Source organism: Lagopus muta, chromosome Z, assembly GCF_023343835.1.
Source record: "Lagopus muta isolate bLagMut1 chromosome Z, bLagMut1 primary, whole genome shotgun sequence".
In the NCBI taxonomy this organism is placed as follows: Eukaryota; Metazoa; Chordata; class Aves; order Galliformes; family Phasianidae; genus Lagopus; species Lagopus muta.
Genome location: NC_064472.1, coordinates 26,772,450 through 26,784,768, shown reverse-complemented (window position 1 = coordinate 26,784,768; position 12,319 = coordinate 26,772,450).

The following is a 12,319-nucleotide window of genomic DNA, read 5'->3' as shown; positions in this document are numbered from 1 at the left end:
TGGGGTATGGTGTGAACCTGGCTTTGTAGCACTGTTGTGGGATTACCTCGGATGAAGCAGCAGCAGTTTGTGTTGTGTTTGTGCGTGATTGCAGTTCTGCTGTCATGGGGCTGGGGAAGAGCTTTTTGGCTTCTGCAGGATGGTTCTGTACTTCACACTAGTGATTATTGCTTGTGTTCAACAACATGTGCAGGCTTTTCCACCGTTTTTGACCCAAGAGAGGTCCTTGAAGAGCTGGTGGGGCTGAATGCCATGCACTGGTGGGAATGTGTACTGTGGAGGCAGTGCTGGAGGTGGATCAGTGGAAGTAATTGTGCCTCTGAGGGTTTTCAAATGGTCTTTTTTTTTCACATGCATGAAGTTTTAAACTGTAGATAGAAAAGCAAAATGAGAGGGACAAACAAAATCTCGTCAGCCACAACAGGAATAGGAGTGGTAAATCTTCTTAAGATGGAAGTTTTATTCTTTCCATCCTTTGTCTCATGGCTTCCTATCATTTCTGGGGGGGAATTTGCTACCTCTTAGTCCTCCAAGGCTCTTTCTAGCATCATTGCTAATAAAATGGATAACACATTCTCTCCATTGTGCATGTAAGTACCTAATTACTAACACTGAAATACAGGAAGGCATGAAGACAAACCATGTGGCTGATGTTTGTGCCTGAAGGAAGAATATTTACTGCAGTAGCTTGGATGCTGGGCTTTGTGTCACACTGCCATGTTTCTCCACAGTATATGCAGCAAATCTCTCTATTTTCATCTTCACCAGTGAAACAGAAAGTTGCTCAAAAACAGAAGCTTGGTTTGAACTTTATGGATCTGTGTTTGCTTAAGCTACATGTAACTCTAGTAACTTCTAACTGCTCAAGGCAAAAACAAACTGAATGATCACAAGATTATTGTTCTCTCAGTGGAGGGATATCTGCCTCATCTGCCATAACAGACTATTCATTAACTAAGCACACTGTCCCAGTTGCTGTAAAGCAGCAGACTATTCACAGCTAGAAATAGTGATGGCACAGAATGCATGTCGGAGAGCACATTCTTCCCCCTGCCCTGCGGATACCAGAGAAACAGAAGGGAAAATCTTCAAAGTGGAACTAAGCTGCCCGTAGCAAAACTTTAACCAGAAAGAGGCTGTTTAGGAAAGCCTGGTATTGGAGCCCAGCTTCTGCACCAGGCGTTTATCAGGATTTGCTCACTCAAAGAAGACAGATAGGAAAACATTAATATTAGGGAGGCTGACATCATCTGCTGCATGGAGGGGGCAGCCTGACCTTGCCACCACCCAGAGAGAGGAGAAAGAACAGGCCCTTGTGGAGAAGAGGTAAAAGGGAGGCAAAAGAGAAGCAGCCTCTCCTACCATGTCTGTGGTCATAGGCACAAGATCACAAAGCAATGTGGTCTTTAACTTGGAAAGAGGAGTGTGTGACTTGTAATGAACTTTATCCAGCAAAAGGCTTCTTTCTGCAGCAGTAAGCAATGCTCATTCTCCCTCTCTTCTTTCTGTCATGAATTTTTATTTTCAGAAACCTATTTGGGATTCAGAGAGCTGAAGGTAAACAAGAAGATGGGATTTCCCACCCCTTGCCCTGCTGAGATTGGCTATAACATAATAGTCAATCTAAATAGCTTTCCGTGTGAGGCAGTGTATACTTAGCATGCAAATGGGAAGACAGCATTGCCACAGGAATGAAGTCTGTTGAGATGTGAGGTGAAGAGAAACTGCATGCTTTTTTCAGAACAGCCCCAGGAGGTTCAGCAGGATGTTCACCAACTTGGGGAGAGCAGGAGTGGTATCACTACTGTGGCACAGTGAGCTTCACAGCTCTGCCAGTTTACCAGGAGAGGTAACACTTCTTTTTGTCAGAACTTTAGCTTTGACTTCACTGCCCAATAGGAGACATTTTAAATGCAGGAAGCCAACATGAAGTGAGAAGTGGGGAGTTTTATCCTCTAGTCAAGATGTTCAGATCAGCCTGATGCTTTTTATATGAAAATAGAAGCTGTATGCTTTCTAGCTGGTACTAGGTCTCTGTTTACCATTCCTCCTCAGCTGCATGGGAGCAGTATGAACTCCTCACCCACAGAAAGACTAGTTTATGCAAAGACTGAATTAACTTGGATCTTTCAATTCAGGCTGCTGGAAGCACTCAACAGCTTGTTCCCACGGTTTTACACTGTGCCCAAAGTCACATCATCAGCTATTCAGCACTGCTGGTACCTTCACATCTCTGTGCTGGAGGCAAGGGCATCTAAATGCTCTAATGCACTACACAGCAACGATCACCATTTCCCAGCAGTGTGCAGCTGATACAGGTCACGGAAATAACCTGTCCTGCTGCCACTTCCATCCCCACAAGAGCATCACAGTGTGCTGTTAAAAGAGCTAGCTTGTTAACTGACAGCCATCAAAGCTACATAGCAGGGTGCAGCCTCAGAAAAGTCTTAAATCATATGCTGTTCTGCCTGTATTTGAAATACTCCTTCTTGCTTTTATCCTAATTTTCTAATAGCTCTTCACTGGTCACTTAAGGCTAGGGGTGTGCAGAGAACACACTTCACTACACCAGCTGTGGTTCATAATAGAACATGGAAATCAGTTTGATCCGGGTACTGTTCACATCCTACCCATCCACTCTCTGTGCTCTCTTGGCCAAGTTGCTTTAGCACTTCAAGCCTCCTGTTCCTTCTGCTAGTCTATGTCCATATTGTCTGCTTACACTGCAGAGAAGGGACAGGCTTTATTTGCACAACAGTGAGTACAATAGGTTCCCAGACTTGGCTAAGAATTTTGGTGGAGAGAGTTCTCACTGTATATAAGGTTTGAATTTTAGCCTTGTTCTGGATGAAGGCTGAAAGACGCCCACACTCATTCAGGCTAGGATTCAAAGGCAACAAATGGCAAACTCAAAGGTGACAGATAGTAACTTCTACCCATGCTTGCAAGCAAGGAAATTAGCAGGCAGTAACCACGCTGGCACACAGAGCCTGGAACAGACTCTGAAATTGACAGACACCAATGTTTGTGTTAGCTGAAAAAGAAAGCAGCAGCAAAAAATGCAGAACAAAAATGAGAAATACTTCAGAACATTTCCTATTGAAAACAAGGAAATCTCAACTACTGGCAGAATGCAACATCGGCTGAAATTTCCAAAGAGCAGAAGGACTAATTTTGAAGTGCTCAGCATGCCTGGTTGGGACCAGGTTTTCAATTTAGCTCAGTTCCCATGGAGGCAGCTAAACAAGAGCCAGATTTTTAAAATCGCTCAGTAACCAGCTGTTTCCACTGCAATACTTCTGGCCTAGTTTTCAAACAGAGCTCAGCACCACCCAACAGGCTGTGCCATTTCAGAAGCTTGCCCTAAGTGTCTCTGTACCTGGTGTCATTACTTCAGTGACTACTTGTAGGAGGTTGGTGTCACTCCCATTCCTATCTTCCTGCTCCCTTTCTGAGCCCTGATGTGGCCCAGATAATGGGAACTGTGAGATAATTTTTCTGAGTGTAGATAGAGAATATAAAGAGACATAACACATAGGCTGTGGCATGATGAGTGTCAGAGCTCTGCCAATTTGCCAGGCTCTCGTGAGCTGTGAGAGCCAGCAGTATGCTTTGACCTGCCAATCATGCTGACTCATGTCAAATTATGTCATCTTTCAAATGTCTGGGAAGATTGAGTTTGGAAATCTCTACCTTTTTTCACATGCAGACAAAGCCAACAATTTATTTTTTCTGAAGCATGCAGGGGAGCTGAAAAGACATCGGACGCACCAATTCAAGGAAGGCTGTGTGTCTAGTAGTGTAGAAGTTTGTCTGTGTGCCACCACATTTGTAAAAGCTGCAGACTTCCTCCATTTGCATGTGAGTGTGGAGCCTTCCAAGGGCTGGAGCAACTGCTTGCTAGGAGGAGCTACCCTGTGAGTCCTAAGCCACGCACAGTACTCATAGTCTCTCTCTGACTTTCCAGGTGCTTGCAGGACAAGCTGGATGCAAAGCCAGTGTGGAGAGGTGGAGTCTTGCATGGTCGTTGCAGAGCAGTGCAATTCAGCAGAACAGTGCAATTCAACAAAAGGGGGAAGAGCAGAAGTTCTTGGGATAGGAGTGGTCCACCACAGGAAAAGAAAATGTAGTTCTCTTTTTCTTGGCGTGTTTTTATTGTTTGCTTATTTTTTAATTTTTAGTTTAGAGAAGGGCAGAAAGCAGAGTTTATCAACAAGGCTGCTTGCAGCACAGGGAGCCTGGGGCTGCACACACTGATGTTCTGCTGGCTGGAGATGCGGTTCTGATTTCAGAGGTAGTTCAAAATGTCTCTTTCTCAAATCACACCCCCTGGGAAAAAAATAAATAAATAAATACAGGCTTAGAAATGCAGGTGAATTTCAACCTCTTTAAAAAAAGAGGCTGTTGTTCATTTCCCTGTTGGAGAGGGAAGTCTCTTCCCATCTGAAGCTTCCTCCTCTGTCATTTCTTTCTCTCATTTCCTCCAGCCCCCTTGCTGTGTGACCGTGTGACATGCAGCCGTTCTGTGAGAATCAAGAGAGATATTGGCAGTTTGGGAGCTGTTGTTCCTGCTTATGTATGCAAAGAACATAATTGCTAAGTGCATCATCTGTTGTAATTTACACATCCACACACAGCTCAGATCAGGGCAGTCTTTACATGGGGATGCAGTGCCTTGTTTTCTTCTTCTCTGCTTTGGTGAGGCAGGGGAATACTAGATCTCCTGGCCCTCATTGTGCTAGGTTCTGTACAAATGTCCCAAGAGCTGGTCCCTCCCCTACCCAAACTCTCATTGCAGCTGAAAAGGGCCAAGGTGGGAAGCAGAATTCCTTTAGCTCTGCCTCTTCACATGCAAGCAGTGCAGTTTGAAACGATTTTTCTAAAATTATAGACGGAGTCTGCAGCAGGTGTGAGAACTTAATGACACCAAACCCAGTATCACAAAACCCCTCTGCAGCCGCAGACAAAATGAAGCACTGCTCTGAGCACTGGCTAATCAGGAGTCAGCCAAGTAGCAGGAACAGAGTGCTGGTTCATGAGATAAAAATAGTAGCTCTGTAATAATCAGAGGACAGGGGTCCTAAAAAAGTCAAGCAAAAATGTGAGCCAGTGTCCCTTTCAAATGTTTTGACTGTCATCACAGCAATTGGACTTCTCAACATCTTAAGCAGCAGAAGTGAAACCAACACGCTCTGCTCCCTTCAAACTTTCAGTTGCCACAAGGTATGATCCAGCCTGAAAGTGAAGGCTGCAATGCCACTTCTGAGATCTTAGAAACTGACAGCATGCTTCATGATAACCGGAAAGTGGGACTGTCAGTTGTTGTTCCCTCCCCACTACCTTCAGTAAACTTACAGCTCCCAGTGGTCCCTGCAATCCTTCGGTGTGCTGGACAGGACACCCACTGACCCTTGAGGATCTGCAGCAATAAACAGTCTGTCCAAAAACCCTTATGAGTCAGTGGCAAATCCTGCAGATGTTTATGTTAGGATCCTTTGTTCTTCAGCCTCTAACCACATTGCCTCAGTGGACAGCATGGATCCTCATCTCTCTTCCTGTTTTGGGAAGTGCTGAATCCCCATTTAATCAGAGGTTTGGAAAAGAAAACTCTCCCCCTCCTCGCCTCCAGGAACTGTTCTTTAAGAAAAACGCTGTGTCCTGAGCAAATGCCAGGAGAACTCACCTAACATCAGCCACCATGGGCATGCCAGTTCCCTTCCCAACCTTCCTCTTCTGCTCAGTGAATCACAAAGCTTGCTGTCAGATACTGCCTTGCATACGGCCCCAACAGCAGTGGGGAGCTGGGGGCTTTCAGCACACATCAGATGTTTTCCATGCACGAGCTTTGAGGTGACACTTTGACTGTGCAAAATGCATCCTCTGCTCGGGCTGTGCAGTGAGATGTGGCTCTCAGGCTGAGCCACCGCCACTAGAGGGCATTTAAAGCACCACCTCGGAGGCCCAGCCTGCAGGATCCGCTGTGCCAAGCTGTAGTGTATGGCACGTGGTCTTGTTCCAGAACCTCCACATTCTGCCTTCTGTTGCTCCTGGGTGCTCAAGACAAGGTGTGGGCTGTGCCCATGTCCTACTTGATCTGCAAAAAGGCAGTAGCTGAGGTAGAGCTGTGCTGCCAAATAGACCAACTTAATAGCAATTTTGATTGCACGTTTTTAATAGGCATGGATATAAATATCAGAGGTGGCTTTGCTCTTCTTTTGTAATCAGCTACCTGCAACCTCCTCGTTCAGTTTTAATTGATATTCGGGCAGAATTCCATTAATTTCTTACCTTTCCCACATCTGCTGTTCCTTAGTGGAAAAGTCCATTCTCAAAGAGCAGTGTTTAGCTAGGCCACACACCTGTGTTCACCACAGCTTCTTTTAAGTCTGTTCCAGCAAACAGAAGAGTTGAATGTGGTCTCCCGTACTCTGGATGAAGGCCATAGCCTTCAAAATACAGAATAGTTGCAGGGACTTCACCAGCATGTAATTATCTGCCATTCAAAGTCTGACGGAAACCATATGAATCCTTTCAGTCAAGTCTGAACAGCTCCCCTGGTGGTCCACTTTCATTTATTTATTCATCTACTTATTTATTTATATATTTATTTATTTGTTGTTAAAGAGAGCAACATCACAAAGTGATAAATGGAAGTATGTTTTCACATGCACTTGCACAGTGGGTTTCCATACAGATGAATCCTCATGGGATTGCATTAAAGATTTTCAGGTTTGTGCAGCCTGTAGTTGGAAAAAAGGAAAAACAGGTAAGGGTGCTCTTTGGCATGCTGAGGGCCAAGAAATATCAGAATAAGAGCCTGGGTTGACACTTGCCTGTTGCCAGGCTTTTATAGAATCTGAGGATGGCTGAGTATCACCGCAGTTATTTCCAAATCCAATGTCCTGGCAGTATTACAGATTCTCAGGAGTGTCCCTCTAAAGGGGCTCATGAGGGATTGCTGATGGGAAACCAAATTCTTTCCATAAAAGTGAGAACTCCTTTTATGGGAAAGATGGGCACCATGTGGAACATGAACAAAACAAGTCACACTATACAAAAGCAGAAAGGGGAATGACTAATCTCAGATATCATCCAGTTGGGTGAATTGGTGGGGCCAGACATAGCTTAGGACACACAGCATACCTGGTAGTGTGAGCACCACTCCTCTCCTGGGGGCAGTCCTACTGGGCATGTGAAGTGTTAGCAGTGTGTTTGTTCTTCTAGCTGTGTTTTCTGCACCACCATAGCTTTTGAGAGTTGTGCTCAGTTTGAGCACATCAAGTTTTAAAGTCAAGACAGGCACTGTTTGTAGAAATGTGCTCACGTCTTTGCAGCAGCTCAAGAATCAGGACCAGGGTTAGTCTCAAATTGGAAGTAGGGACGAAAGATGCTCTTTGGGAGTGCAGTCACAGAGCTGTAGATAATCTCTGAGAACCTTGATGTGCCCTTTAGTGTCCAGTGTCCAGATTTTCATGTAACAAATCAGCTTTTACAGAGACTGAGTTACCTATCAACATTTGTAGACTAAGGCCTGGCAAACAACAAAACTGGGCTAATTAGTATATGACTCCATTAGAAAAAAAATTAAGCCCACTTCTGCTGGGAAGGGTGTGTGATACATTCTGCGTGGAAAACAAATTTTCTCTCCAGCAGGCACACTCAAGATCCCCAGGGCTCCTAAAACAAGTCAGGATAACCCTTTTTTTTGTTTAAAATATTTGGGGATTTGAGTGGGCTGAAAGCTGAGAGGGGAGCAAAGGGAAAAATATGTCTGTCTCTTTTCCTCTGACTGTCAGACAACAGCTGCTAAGCAGGCTTCTTCAAAGTCATTAAAGCAAATGCAGATTACGCATCATACAGAACAAGCAATTATTGCTACTCGTGACAAGTCCAGAACCTTCTGGTTTCAGAAAGAGAGAAGACATTTCAGATCGGTAAGACTTTTTTTTTTTTCTTTTTTTCCTTTTTTTCTTCTTTTTTTGGGGGGTGGGGGCTGGGGGGGAAGGAGGGAAGTTGGTAGGAGACTTTTTAGTTTTATTTATTTTTCTACAGCATAGGGCATTGCTTGGAAAGAGGGTTGAATTAAAGTATTTCTTTCCGGAGTGGACACAGGGCACTTGAGTTACACAGTCTACTGATTTCAGAGTAAATTTATTTCTTTAGGTTGATACAGTGGCACACAGTGGAAAAACAGTACTGTGACCATAATCTTGAACATCTCAAGATCTTTGCTATTTCCCATAAGTTACTACTATTCATTCTACTATATTCATATTACTATATTCATTTGGATGAATATTTCACAATTCACACTGAAAAGGACGTTTGGAAGTCATCTGGTCCAGTTTCAGCTAAAAGCAAGGCTGTTGGAAACTCTTATCTGTTGCAAACTCTCATCTGTTGGCTGAGGTGCCAGTATATACAAGAAGTCTCAGGTACCAAGAGAAGATGTCAGTCTCACAGATCAGGTATCATCAGTTACTTCACTAGCTGGCAAGGTTTCATGCTGCTGGATTGTAAGATGAATGGAAATAATATGTTGCAACCCTTGGATAGTGCAATTGCAGATTATTCTTGACTTCTGCTAAGATACAGAAGAACCTTCAAACAAAAATAGTGGGTTGTACAGAAATTGACTTTCTACATCAAATTTTGGTCTATGCTTTACTTTTTGCACAGTCAAGAGTATCTCATGTTGTATGAAAAGAGCGCTCTGGGAAAGCACCTCCAAGCCTGAAGAACAGCTTCTCTGTTGGGTTTCCTTCTCTCTCCTGTCCTAATTTCAACTCCTACTCAACTATTTGTGGCAGATAAGCAACTTAATGTAGAGATTTCTATGCTTCTCAGACTGAGAATTATGAAAACATATAAAATATATATAAATGTAAAAATACTATTTTTGGCTGGCTAGTGGGTTGGCTGTTGGGATGTCTCAGTTGCACTTTGGTCACTGCCACATTTTTTTTCAGCACTGGAACCAGAGAGATCTTCCTGGGAAGAGCAAAATGCATACAGAGTAGCTTACTGAGAAGAGCACTGCTTTCCTTTCTGTCATTTGTAGAAACAACTAATAACTAATATGTGGATTGAACTTATTTTTGGTGTAGCTGGCTGAAGCAAGTGTTTATCTTCTGTTGAACACCTGCTGTTGCACTGCACAAACACAAGCTGCTAGAATGACCTCAGAACTTCTTTAGCTTTTATTCAAAGTCACTGAGATGTTTATGATTCAGTTGCCTCCCCCATCTCAGCAATAAATACCTACACAGAGAACACCAGTAAATCTGCCATTCAAGCAGCAAAAACAACAACATGCCAATCTAATGAATGACTCCCTCACATTGTTTTCATTATGCAAAGAGGCCTTTTTCTGTACTGCATCCAAGAACACCATCCTGCAGAGGATACTTTATAATAATCCAGGGAGGTCCAGCAGAGATGGGCAACAGATCAGAGGAAAGACAGTGTCCTGTGCAGTAATGTAAGGTGAAAAAGAATAGAAGGCGTATTTATTCATGAGCATTTTCTTAAATCTTGGCCCAGGGATTTTGCCACATATTCCTTTATATGTGTTTTCTATTTTTATGGAAGTGGCCTTTTGACTTTCTTTGTAGCTGTATTCATGAGTGCCTAAATATTTAAACAGTGCTTTATATGGTTTAGTCTCCCTTCTTAATTTCTAAGTAAGAAACCCAAGTGTTTGAATGCACCTTTTGCTGCTGACCCACTAGTAAGGGATGATCAGCCTGAAGATGAAGTAAACTCTTTGCAAGCAAGTCAAGAACATATAAATGTCCACAAAGGGTATTTACTAAGTCTTACAAAAGAAGCAGTAGGTAAGAATGTAAGCCTGTGCATATGCCATTTGCAAACTGCAAAGAAGACTGCTTTCATTGGATAACTTTCTTATTACAATTTGTTCAGCTCTGAAGCACATGAAAAAGTAGAAAAGAAAGCAATCACATGATGTGTTTTTCTACCTGCAGAAACAGTAATCTTGCTCTGTTCTTTTTTTTTTTTATAAGCAGCGGAAAAACAGGGTTAAAAACTAATCTTGTTTCACTAGTTCTGCTTTGCTGTAGAGAGCTAAGGAAGATGTGGCCTATCAGCATTTTTGTTTCCCTACAAAGACAGTTTTTTGACATCTCCTTACCGCTTAAGAGCAATAATAAAACACCTGCAGACAATTAAAAAAAAACAAACAAACCCAGAATTCAAAAGCTACAATCAGATCAGATCAGAGGTTAATATCCTTAAGAATCTGATTCTTTTCTGTATCTCAGGAATCAGCCTGTGGCAGAGGCATCTATCCATTTTCCTCCTTCATAAAAAAAAAGCCAAATTCCACTGCAGCACAAGGTCATGTACAGAGATTTTTACTTGCCCCAGTGAAAACTGAAGGAGGAAAAAAAAAACTGGTACGTGTTTGTTTGCCTGCTAGATTTTCCTGCATAGATGGTTGAAAAAAAAAATAGGCAGTTGCTTGAGCAGGCATATTTTAAACTTGATGCCAAGGGTAGGGTTAGTCTCTAAGAAGAGCAAAAAAGGAAGGCAGACACACCCCAAGAGTGGTGAAGCACCAGCTGTGCTTATACTTTTAATGGCTTTTTTTCTTGTCTTATACAAACACATCTAATTTTTAGCAGGATATTGTCCTTCCGCTGCTTTTCCTTAGAGTTTATGCTTTGTCAGTATCTCCTGCCATAAAATATATACCACATGATAATGATGCTGCAGAGCACTACATGTCAAAGAGATGGCAGCAAGAACTTCACTTTGATGACTCTGCTGCCACTGCAACAGTAGGAATAGAAGCCCTTCAAAAACAGATGGTCTGGCTGCTCCTAATTAAGGTGTTTAGCGCATGGTGTCAAGAAACAGTACAAAATTCCAACATAATCCACTGAGCAAAGCACAAGGCCTGAAGAACAGTGAGAAGTCAGGGGCAATTCCTCTTGCTGAGCTCAGAGTACCTTGTCAATCACAGCACTGCAATAACAGCGTTTTGCAGGCTCCTCCATAACACTGTACAGGAACTTCTGGGGCATCACCTCCAGTAGGATGGCTGTGCTGCCTGAGGCAAGAACAAGGACCTCTCCATTTTCCTTGCAAGGAAGGTCAATTCTAAGAAACAAAGAAATGTCAGCTTTTAAAAAGCCAGCATCCTGGCTACTTGAAAATACCCTAATAAAGACAAGGTACCAGCTTGCTCCTATCTCTTTTGTCTCTACCTATTGTAATTTCAGTACTATGCTGTAGGACTCAGCAAACTATTTCTGCAGGCCTGATTCAAGAGCTATCTGTGGAATGGCTGTCCAGGACATCCTTTTCAGATACTTAAAAATCCTTAAGATATCTTCATGGTAAAAAACTAGAGTCTTCCAGTGCTCTAGGAATACAATTCAGTTACACATCTACTGCAGAAGCAGACCAGAATCACAACAGAGCTGTACAAGTTTCTGTGTTTTGAAAACTGCAGCAGACTGAGGTCTGCAATAACCCATAAGGAGCTGTATTCAGCATGCTATGTGACTTGTCTCCCCAGACTTGCACTGTATGGGATGCGGGAACAGAGGTTACCTTAGGTATAGTGAAACTGTTTGCTTAAAAGAGAACTTTGAAAACATGCGTTGAAGACAGAGTAAAATAAAGTAACTTGAGAGCATTGTTAGTTCCTAGAAACACTCCCTTGTCCTTACCAAGCAGCCAACTTACCACAGAAGATGAAGGTCTATGTAGACTAGTGCAGGGCAAGTATGGATGTACTCTCTTGGAGAAGGAAGCAGCCCAGGATCTCCATGCTGACTGGCCCAGAGCTGCGCTCAGGCTCTGTAAAGTGCATCCACAGAACAAGACCCTGTGCCTGGAAAGATCATGGAGCAGATACTTCTGGAAGAGATGTTAAGGCACAAGTGAAATGCTGAGATAGTCTGAGACAGCCAGCACATCTTCACCAAGAGCAGATCATGCCTGGCAAATCTGATGGCCTTCTGTGAGGGAGTGGCAACATTGATGGACAAAGAAAGGGCAATTGATGTAATCTCCCTGAGACTCAAAGTACTTGTGCAAGTACTTTGACATTGTCCCACACCATATCCTTATCTCTAAATCAGAGGTATATAGATCTGTAGGCTGGAGTACTAGGTGAATAAAGAATTGGTTGGGTTGTCATAGCCAGAGGGTTGTTGTCAAGGGCTCTGTGTCCAAATGTAAGCCAGTAAGGAGTGGTGCCTCCCAGGTCCATCTTTGAAACATATGCTCTTTGTCTTATGAACAGAGACAGTGGAATATCCTCTTTAAATCTGCTGATGACATCGTT